Source organism: Miscanthus floridulus, chromosome 10 (genome assembly GCF_019320115.1).
Source record: "Miscanthus floridulus cultivar M001 chromosome 10, ASM1932011v1, whole genome shotgun sequence".
NCBI lineage: Eukaryota > Viridiplantae > Streptophyta > Magnoliopsida > Poales > Poaceae > Miscanthus > Miscanthus floridulus.
Window position 1 is genome coordinate 129,303,462 of NC_089589.1, and position 10,917 is coordinate 129,314,378.

At 53.0% G+C, this 10,917-nt stretch overlaps 1 long non-coding RNA gene across 3 annotated transcripts; it reads right to left on the minus strand.

Moving 5' to 3' along the window:
• Window positions 1–5,942: 5,942 nt before the first annotated feature.
• LOC136485684 (uncharacterized) lies at window positions 5,943–8,743 on the minus strand. Of its 3 annotated transcripts, none has more exons than XR_010766516.1 (3): window positions 8,228–8,743; window positions 6,872–6,972; window positions 5,943–6,388 (listed from the first exon to the last, which is right to left on the minus strand). It is a non-coding gene; the product is annotated as an uncharacterized lncRNA (long non-coding RNA). The 3 variants fall into 3 exon arrangements; XR_010766517.1 differs by lacking the exon at window positions 8,228–8,743 and adding an exon at window positions 7,459–7,693; XR_010766515.1 differs by lacking the exon at window positions 8,228–8,743 and having other exon boundaries at window positions 6,872–7,450.
• Between the last annotated feature and the right edge of the window lie 2,174 nt (window positions 8,744–10,917).

Here is a 10,917-nt window from a genome sequence, read left to right on the forward strand (position 1 = left end):
ACAGTAACTAGATAACCTGACAGGGCTGACTCTGCGCTGGCCACTGCCTGTTCCTATAGTGCTGCAGGTGAGCGGTGCGGCGTCTGCACCTGCAGCGCTACAGTGTCACAGCAGGGGGCCAGTGCGGTGACGCCTTCCCTTGTTGTGTTCACACAAGGGGAACAGTGGATTAGCTAACAATCTTCCCCTAATCCTACTGCTAACCCTTGTATTCCCTCCATGCCGATCATCTCCTTCAGCTCCATGAGTCGAAGTCATCCGAGCGGCTTGGTGAGGACGTCTGCGAGCTACCGACTAGTTTCGATGAACTCGATGACGATCTGCCCTCCATCGACACAGTCCCTGAGGAAGTAGAACTTCACGTCGATATGTTTACTCCGATCATGCAGAACCGGATTCTTCACGAGGGCGATGGCGGGCTAGTTATCCACCATCAGTGCTGGTGGGTGAGCTTCCACGCTGGTCAGCTCACCCAGCAGCCGGCGTAGCCACACAACTTGGCACGTCGCTGTGGCCGCCGCTACGTACTCTACCTCACACGTAGATAGCGCCACCACCTTCTGTTTCAGCGACATCCATGAAATTGGGGCCGACCCAAGGAAGACGAGCACGCTAGAGGTGCTCCGTCGTCCGTCAATGTCCCCCGCCATGTCTGCATCGCTGAACACCGTGAGCTGCAGCCTACTCCTGCCGGTCTTTGGGAAGATGATTCCATGATTCACCGTCCCCTTTATGTAGCGTAGTAGCCGCTTCACCGCAGCCCAGTGATCCTCTCTGGGATCCTCCATGAAGCAACTGACGTAGCCCACGGCGAACGCAATGTCCGGTCTCGTGTGGACTAGGTAGCGTAGACCGCCGACGATGCTCCGGTAGAGTGTTGCATCCACCTTCGCCGCAGTGCTGGCCTTCATCAGCTTCAGTCGCTCCTCCATTGGAGTCACACATGGCTTGCACTCCACCATGCCGCTCCTTTCCAATAGCTTGGAGGCATACGCGCTCTGACCGAGCGTGAGTTCCTCCTTCCCCTGTCTCTCCTCGATGCCTAGGTAGTAGGAGAGTGCGCCAAGATCGCTCATCCGAAAACGAGCTGCCATCTCGCGCTTGAAGCTATTGATGTTGTCCGTACGCGTGCCGGTGATGATTAAGTCATCCACATACACGCCGACCACGAGCTCCTCCTTCCTTCGTCGTCGCGTGTAGAGCGCGTGCTCGGTTGCACACCTTTGAAACCCAAGCTCGCCCAGTGTGGCATCAAGCTTAGCGTTTCATGCTCGAGGGGCTTGCCGCAGCCCGTAGAGCGTCTTGCACAGTCGGAGCACCCTGTGCATCTCTCCCTTGACGGCGAACCCTGGAGGTTGCCTGACGAAGACCGTTTTCGCCAGTTCACCGTTGAGGAAGGTCGATTTAACGTCCAAGTGATGGACGCGCCAGTCCTTTGCAGCCGCCAAAGCAAGTAGCAAACAGACCGACTCCATGCGCGCTACTGGAGCAAAGACCTCCTCGAAGTCGATGCCCTCGCGCTGTACAAAGCCTTGGGCGACGAGGCGCGCCTTGTGCTTGACAATGGCGCCGAGCTCGTCCCTTTTGACCTTGTACACCCACTTCAGGCTGATCGGACGGCATCCTGGAGGTGGATCGACAATCTGCCAAGTCTCGTTTTCCTCGATCGCCTTCATTTCCTCCAGCATCACCCGTCGCCAGTTTCTATCGTGCTCGGCTAGCGCGAATGTGGGTGGTTCCTCTACATTGACGAGTAGCAGCTCTGTGTCGTTGAGCAGCCTACCTGCCAGGCCTGAGGGACCTGTGTCGCCGATGATGTTGTCCAGCCTGCGGAACCTTAACTCCTCTCCTTTGTGGTAGGCGTCCACGAACTCAGTGATGTCACTTGGAGGTGAGGCGAACTCGATTGGTGTTGATGGAGTTCCCTCTTCCGCTGGAGTGCCCGGCATAGCACCTGAAGTGCTCGGCATTGTTTCTGGACACTCATCAAAACTCCTGCAGTGTTCGGCCACACTGTAGGAGTGCCCAGCCTCAGTCCTGAAGTGGTTGGTACCACAGCAAGACGTCTTGGCTCCGCCACGGGAGTGCTCGGCACCCGTCCTGAAGTGGTCACCACCACTGTAGACCCTTCTGGTTCCACTCCTAGCGTGCTCGGCATCCCTCCAGAAGTGCACGACACTCCTCCCGGAGTGCTCGGCATCCCTCCCGAAGTGCTCGGCACTGCCCCAGAAGTGCTCGACTCTACCGCCGGAGTGCTCGGCTCTCCTCCCGGAGTGCTTGGCACCTGTTCCACAGCGTCTCCACTGCCGTGGATGACCAAGTGCTCGACGACGAAGGTGTTGGTGAAGCCGCCAGCTTCCCTCGTGCTCAGACTGCTCTAGTCCCAAGCCGCCTTCTCGTCGAACACAACGTCGCGCGAGACAAGCACTTTGTCTCCGCGTGGGTCATAGAGTCGGTATGCCTTGGTACCCTCCGCGTAGCCCAGGAACACCAAGGGTGTGCTCCTGTCCTCCAGCTTGGTGAGGTTCGGCTTCATCTTCCTAACGTGGCCGATGCAACCGAATATCCGGAGGAAGGACACGTTCGGCTTGCACCCATACCAAGCTTCGAACGGCGTTTTGCCCGTCAGGGCCTTGGTCGGAGCACGGTTGAGGATGAACACCGCCGTGGTCACCGCCTCTCCCCAGAACTTCACCGGCATCCCTTTGGCCTTCATCATGGATCGGGCCATGCCGACCACCGTCTGGTTCCGTCGCTCCACCATGCCATTCTATTGTGGCGAGTACGGCGCGGTGTGATGTTGCCCCACACCTTGATCCGTGCAGTACGCAGCGAACTCCATCGAAGTGAATTCACCGCCGCGATCCGTCCTTAGCACGCGGAGCTTCTTGCCGCTCTCGGCCTCCGCGCGCGTCTTGAATTTCTTGATCGTCCCCGCCGCTTCATCCTTGCTCGTTAGGAGTTGTAGCCACATGTAGCGACTATAATCGTCCATGAGCAGGAGGAAGTACCGCCGACCACCGCATGTAGCAGGCGTGATCGGCCCGTAGAGGTCACTGTGAACGAGCTCGAGAGCTTCCTTCGCGTGATACATGGCCGCCTTTGGGAAAGGTAGCCACCTCTACTTCCCGGCTAGGCAGCTGTCACACAGCTTGCCTCCATGCTTGATGTGGGGTAGCACTCGGACCATCTGCCCCAATCGACCAAGCGTGTCAAAACTGAGATGTCTGAATCGGGCATGCCACATCCACGGTTCCTCGGAGTGCCTTGCCGCCAAGCACACCGGCTGCTCTACCTTCAGGTCGAGCAGGTACAGCCAGTTCAGGGACCTCTTCACCTTGGCAAGAAGTCGCTGCTCCCGGTCCCTGATCCTTAGGACACTGTCCTTGATCAGAACCTCGCTACCGCGCTCATCCAGCTGGCCAATGCTGATGATGCTGGAACGCAGCTGCGGGATGTAATACACATCCGTTAGCGCGCGATGCTCCCGTTCTGGCACCTGAAGATGATGGTGCCGCGCCCTTGGATAGCCACCCTTGAGCTGTCACCAAACTTCACCGTACCGGTAACATTGCCGTCGAGCTCGGAGAAGGATGCCTTGGAGCCCGTCATGTGGTTGCTGGCACCGGAGTCTAGATACCACCGCTGCTCCTGGTCGGCGCCCATATGCCCGAGGTGAACTTGGGCGCGTGGTTCGTCGAGGTTGACGGTCTTCAGGGCCTTCCCAGGTCCTTCCACCGTCGTCGCCTCCTCCCTCTCCTCGGCCTCGACGTCGTGCAGTGCACAGAACGTCGCCATCAGGATAGTGGCCTCATCCTCATCATCAGCTTGCGCCAGGTGAGCCTGAGCCTTCTTCTCCTGCTTGCGATTTGGGCACTCCTGTGCCCAATGGCCCATCTTCCCGCAACGCCTGCAGACGTTGGGGTCGACCTGCTTCTTCTCCGAAGAAGCCTTGCCGAGGCGCTTGCCATTGCCACCGTGGCTGGAGGAGGCTGCCTTCCCAGAGTTCCTCCGAGCAGCCCACTCTTCTTCCGTCAGTAGGAGTTTCCCGCTGTCCTTCGTCGCTGTCGCCTGCTCTAGGCGATCGTCCACCGCTCGTAGACGGCCTGTCACATCCTCAATCGTGAGGGTGGACAAGTCCAGCATCGTCTCTATGGAGAGAGCGATCTGGATGTACTTCACCGGCGTGGAGTGGAGGTACTTGGAGACCGCCTCCTCTTCGTCGATAGTGACGCCGTGGCTCTTCAGCTTGCTGATGAGCGTCTACAGGCGGAGGGAGAAGTCCTCCACCGTTTCACCATCCTTGAGCTTGAGGTTGGCGTACTCCTGCTTCAGAAGCTGGGTTGTCGCCTTCTTTGCACGGTCGTTACCGACGCGCATCGCCGCAATAGCCTCCCACGCCTCCTTAGCCGAGCTCTTCGCCCCCAACGGCTCCCTGTACTCCATCGATACAGTAGCGAGGATAGCCTCCAGCGCTGACATGTCGTCTTCTTCCACGTCGGTGCCCATGTCAACAGCTTTCCAGAGCTGTCGGGCTCTGAGCTTGACCTTCATGGTCACCGACCACTCTCCATAGTTAGTGCGAGTCAGCGTCGGCCACGTGGTGCCGCTGACCTCTCGCACCGTGTGAACAACCACCTCCTCTCTTGGCTGGGCAGCCACAACAGTGCCACTGCCGTCGCCCAACTCCGAACCGCCCGTCATCGCCATCGGTTAGAATGGCGACGGCGCTTGTACGGCTCTGATACCACTTGTTGGCCCACAGGATCACCGGCTCAGGCGAGTGAACCACTCCGCCGATCTTGCCGAGCACCCGCTAGTGTTGCCGAGCACCCACTAGCCGTGCCGACCACGAACAGGGTGTTGTTCGTACCCACACGCTATGGCTGGAGCTAGAAGAAGAAGGGAGAACAGAGCAAGCACGCACAATACAAGACACCAGAAGCCCTGTGCTGTGATATGGCAAATCCGAACTCTCTTTACTGAGTTGCCGTTCATGTCTATTTATACAACTCTATCTATCTAGTCCATGTGCAGCGCACATGCTGCCACAGTAACTAGATAACCTGACAGGGCTGACTCCGCGTCGGCCACTGCCTGTTCCTACAGTGCTGCAGGTGAGCGGTGCGGCACCTGCACCTGCAGCGCTACAGTGTCACAGCAGGGGGCTAGTGCGGCGCCGCCTTCCCTTGTTGTGTTCACACAAGGGGAACATTGGATTAGCTAACAATTTCCAATGGCCTCCGCGAGCTCCTGAAGTCAGATGAACCACCAAAGGCAACAGCCTTACGTCTTCATCGGCTGGCCCCAACAAGCTTTGTGCGGCAAGGAAGCATCCAAATCCAAAATAGGGTCTAGATTTTGGGGCTACTACTGGAGTTGCTCTTTGCTGGCTCCTCCCCGACTAGGATCATAGCCTCTCCGCTTCTGCAGCTACAGAACAAGGCAAGCAATTTAGATGGATGTCACGATCAAACAGATCCATCTTAAGCTTCACTGCTGTCCGGCCCCACCGAACCCTGGGCCCCGCGCATCAGTAGCAAGGTAGATCACCAAGCCGTGCACACGACACTCTTCAGCCACCTGCAGGACGTGCCAGGCCATCGCCTCTAGTCCCTCTACACCTCTTCAGATCAACTTCAGCCACTACGTAGAAAAACGTTTTTAGGGGCGGCTGGTAACCGTTTGTAGGGGCGGTTTTGCCAGCCGCCCCTATGAAAGGGTGGCTACAAATCGATTTGTAGGGGCGGTTGATACTGTAGCCGTCCCTACAAATCAATTTATAGGGGCGGTCTGGGAACACTAGCCGCCCCTACAAATCGATTTGTAGGGGCGGCTACAGTAACAACCGCCCCTACAAATTATTTTTCCGCCAAAAAAATTAAATTTACAATTCAAATTCGACCAGAACATATATTTTTCATCATGACTTATACTGAAACTCAATGACAATACACATTTATTTATACCAGATTATAACAAATATTCCATGACATGTCTTCCAAATGCGAATTGTAGTAATACATATCAAATCAAATATAAAAAAATATCAAGTCAACTAAAAAATGCTAACTAGTATGCTCAATGCCTTTATCATAGATAACAGCACAATCAGGAAACCCAAATTTATGTCCCGGAAAAAAGAAACTTCTGAAATATTCACCTTGTGAACACTTCTAAACGCAAGCTGCACAGATACCAAGTATCGGAAGGAACAAATGACAGATGGTTTCGCTTAAAAAAACAAACAAATGACAGATGGAAATGCATGTAAACCATTGCCACATGCATTGTACCCTGTGTCCCTGTGTAGCCCATCTCTCTTCCTCTACAAGTCAACAGGTTTCCTCCCATTCCTGAGCAATAATCCCACACTTGCTTCCGGCATCTACACCACAAAAAAGAAGGTATCAGAATTTCGCTGAAAATGGGCAAGCAGGATGCTGTGAGTTGTGAAAGTATGGCAGGTGCCAATACGAACAAACATGGCACAGCATGGCAGGTGCCAATGCGAACAGAAATTTTTTTATCTAATTTGATTCCTCCTTTACATAATCGAAACCAGCATAGCACATTCAGAACAGAAAAATTGTACATTGGCTCTTGTTTGTTCTTAAATTTTCAAAAATTGTCCACTTCATGTGTTTTTGATAATATCTGAATGCTGAACTCTATTTTTTCTCTTGTACCAAATAAAGGGATATATTTTATTCGTGTTCAAATATAAAGGGAGAAATGAAATCAAAGACCAGGCAATCTATAGGAGTATATCTCAGAACAAGGCAACTAAGGCCATTAGGCCAAGCAAATAAGAAAGAACCCAAAAAGAAACTGAAGTTGGGCTCACTAGTGATTAGTGCATTTAACTTACGAATTTGAGTCCCTTTTAAGCATTGGCGCTATTCATTGCAGAGCTAGTGGAAGAACAAAACCATGTATAGCAAGTGACGGCAATGACTCTAGCAAACTGAGCTGCAAATCATATGTGAAACAAATGTCAGATGCTCTAATCTTTTTGCAATATGTGATGATGTTTGTATTGCTTTTGCAGTTGAGGCAAAATAGAAATGTAGCATGTTCCAAAAAATAAAACAGCATTAGCACTTGCAGTTAGGTACATATCAGATAACTGGAACCACAATTCAATATGCCCGACCACTTGTGCCACTGGTGATTAATGGAAGTGAGAACAAGCAACTATTGCTCAACTTGGAGACAACATGGCTGGGACAATCTACAATGTGAGAAGGCGGTTGTGGGGAAGAGGCTAGGCCTAGTGGAGGTGAGGGCTGCCAACAATGTGGTGCCACCAGGCAGCGCTAGGGGATTGAACCTAGGTACCCTTTCATGTCACCAGAGCCTCCTCCATCACAAGTATGTATGCACTAGCAGTTCTCAATTTTCCTACTTCTGGTTCACAAGTATGTATGCAGAAGTACCAAGTTTTGGATGCATTACCAAAACAGATGCTACAATTCGGGGAGCAGTGTAGTTCTCCTGATACCCATGCAACAAAAAGTACAAATAACACGTCAACAAGGATACCAGGACATAAAGAATACTAAACAAATTCTGGAGATGAATCTCACAATTATAAATTGCTCCAGGACATCTGCATTCAATTTGCTAATTGCATATTCTGACGCAATTAGTGGGTTTGCTAAAGCACCAGAATATATAGCCAGTAGAATGAAGAGCCTCCAAAAGGATTTTTTACAAGAAATCAACCCGCTTGACAAAGTATGCTAGCTTACATTGTGAAACTTGAATAAGATTGTAATACCATTGCTGTAACATGGATTGCTGAAATTTTCAAAACCTTACTACCTTACATGTGTCGATGGGACTAACATCTAATTAATCAGGTCAGGAAATGTAAGTGATAGAGCAAGTGGACTTGTGCAGCAAAAATTTAAGGCATATAGCAATGTGTGGCTACACTAAACAACAAAAGAGGCATATTTCACTCCACCGGAATATAGAAGTCAAGTACTAGGTCACCACAAATTGTCAATACTGGAGTGCTCTCACAACTAGTCAACTACAAGCATTTTACTAACTCCACAGTTCAATAAAATGTGAAAAAAAATCAGTCCCTCGCTTTGCGAGGCGAGCGCCAGGCAAGGCGCGGGCCGCACGGCGAGGAAGGACGCGGCGGATGGCGAGCACGCGGCGCCGGCAAACAAGGCTGGCGAGCGGAGCAGAGTGGACTCATTCGGGAGCTTACCGCGCTGCCGATGGTGGGGTTCGCGGCGTTGGATGCAGACCGGAGAGGGAGGGAGCCGGAAAGGGGCGGACGTCGGCGGACAGGAGCTCCGGCGAGCTCGGATTCGCGACACTGGTTCGAGCCACGAGATAGCGCGGAGGATGCAGCATGACGCTGTGGAGCCATCCGAAGAGGAAGGAGGGCCCGTGCTGCTCTGAGCAGAGAGATCGACAGCGGCGGACCTTGGCTCGACGATGGCTTGCGGCAACACCAGAAATGCCCCTCAGCTCCCAGGCTCACATATCAAGCCCGCGCGCGTTCGGACGATGGACAGGTCACCGACAAGAAGGATCCGCCGCCTCGCGACGCGACCACAAGCAGGTCAAGGCGCTACGGATCGGCGAATCGCGCCCAGATCTACCGGAAATGGAAGGAGCCAAGGAGGTCAAGGCGGGGTAGGGTTCCAGGTGTGGGCGGCTCACCTTGAGGGCGCCCAGATCTACCGGAAATGGAAGGAGCCAAGGAGGCTATGCCCGGACGCCCTCTGCGCAGCTTAGGCCGCCAATCCCACGGATCCAGCCGCTAGGACCTCAGATCTGGTCGCCACCGCGCGGATTGAGCCGCCACCGCGCTTGCAGGACCGCAGTCCGGTCGTCACCGCGCGGAGGGGAGGCGAGCTCGGACCAGCCACCACCGGATCCGGCCGACGAGCATGCGGATCCGGTCGTCGTGAGATCTCGCTCGTCGCTGGCGAGCGGCCAAGGGCCCGGCGAAGCCGCTCGGCACCTGGCGTAGCGTGGGGGCGGCGAGAGAGTGTGAGAGCGCACGGGGGCAGCAGACGTCTGGGGGCGGGGCGGGGGTACTTCGGATAAACGGCTGTAGTTCGCACAGTAGGGGCGGTTCATGATTGAGCCGCCCCTACAAATAGAAATACATGGGGCGGCTGGTGATTGAGCCGCTCCTACAAATTCAACCCATTTGTAGGGGCGGCTCGTATCACCAGCCGCCCCTGCTGTTCCATTTGTAGGGGCGGCTGGTCTCGTGGCTCTCGAACACGCCACTGTAGGGGCGGCTCCATCACCAGCCGCCCCTACAAAAAATTTGTCCCGTTGCTAAAAATCGTTTTTCACGTAGTGAGCCACCTAGGAACCATAGCTAGCCCTCGCGCACGAAGGCCGACTGCCTTGCTCTCTCGGTCTCCCTCCACCTGCTCGCTCCTCCACGCCTCCGTCCTCGATCTGCCTCTCCTCTTCCGCTCCAGAGCGAGCAAGGTCAAGGGGAGGCCTTGAGCATGCCAGTGAGCACTGCCCCAGCCCTACCACAGCTCTCCATCCCGTGCTTTTCGATTGTCTCTCCATCTCAACTAATTAACTCTCGCGTTGTTCTAGCGGCGACACGATGCGACGGCCGGCATCGTCCACGACCACGCGACCCGCGACGTCCCAATCGACACAGGTACATACTCACGCCGATCAAGCACTAAGGATCCCGACCGACGCGCCGCTCTGATCCCGCTCGATCGGCACCGAACCTCCGTCCGGTATACATTGATAAAGTCTTGGTGCTCTTCTAGAAATGCTCCCAACCCAAAGGACCATCACATGTTGGCAACTCGGGGATAGGGGGGCTTGAACCCCCATGCATCAACCACCTTCTTCATTACAATGCAGTGAGAGACAGGGATGACGATAAGGGAGGCGGAGGGAAGAACACGTAATGAAAGGATTATTGCCCCTCCACTACAAATCAGGTCCAACTGAGACTCAACAAAATCTGACGTAGAACCACAGGGAAACGAAGTGTCCAGCTGTCATGCAAGCTTCTATAGTAACTGGGAATCACTACAAGCTCTAGTAATTGGGAGTCTAAGGACACCTAAAGGAATTTATATAGCAGTCGTAAGCACCTAAGGTGTGCCTGTCAAAGCAATGACGTAATGGATGTGGATACTAAGGAGCCCAGTACCATCTTCGCCTCGGCCTGGCTCACACTGAGTGTACGTGTGCATGTGGTCGCAACACCATATCTACCATCCACATAGGTTTTACGGTCAGCCCATTTTTGAAGACGGGTCACATTACTAAGTGTCTCTAGAAATTGATTTCTATAGATGGTTAGAGTTTTAGCAGCCTTTAGAAATGCCTGTATGTTCTGAAGCAGTTAGAAACAACTATGAAAATAGAAAGCATTTCTAGAGGCGGCTTAAAATACCTTGCCTCTAAAAATCAGTTTATGGAGGTGAGCTTTATCATCAACCAATTTTCAAGATGATTTTTTATAGAGTACAGAAACCGAAGATGTCTCTAAAAACTAATTTTCTATAGCGAATGTTTGGGCCCAACAAAACTAGATTCGAGGTAAACTGGGCTACACTTGGGCTCCACTTATAGTAACAAGGAAAAGTCCCTTCGACATCCCTAAATTGTCGACATGGTTTGATTTTCCTCCTCGATCTCTATAATCGGACATCTTACCCTCTCAACTCTCAAAATCGTTTAAATTACCCCTGCCCCGGTTACAAGCAGTTTTCAAGCCAGTTTCATTTGTTTTGTTAATAAAATATGGTAAATACCTGATAAAGTTTTGTACCACAAAAAATGTCACTAAGCTTCTCAAAAATCTTAGAAAAATCCTAGACATAGTAGATTAGGAGATGACGAACTGAAGTAAAATATCTAGAGCTCGTGAAATTACCTCAGGAGCTAGCAAAC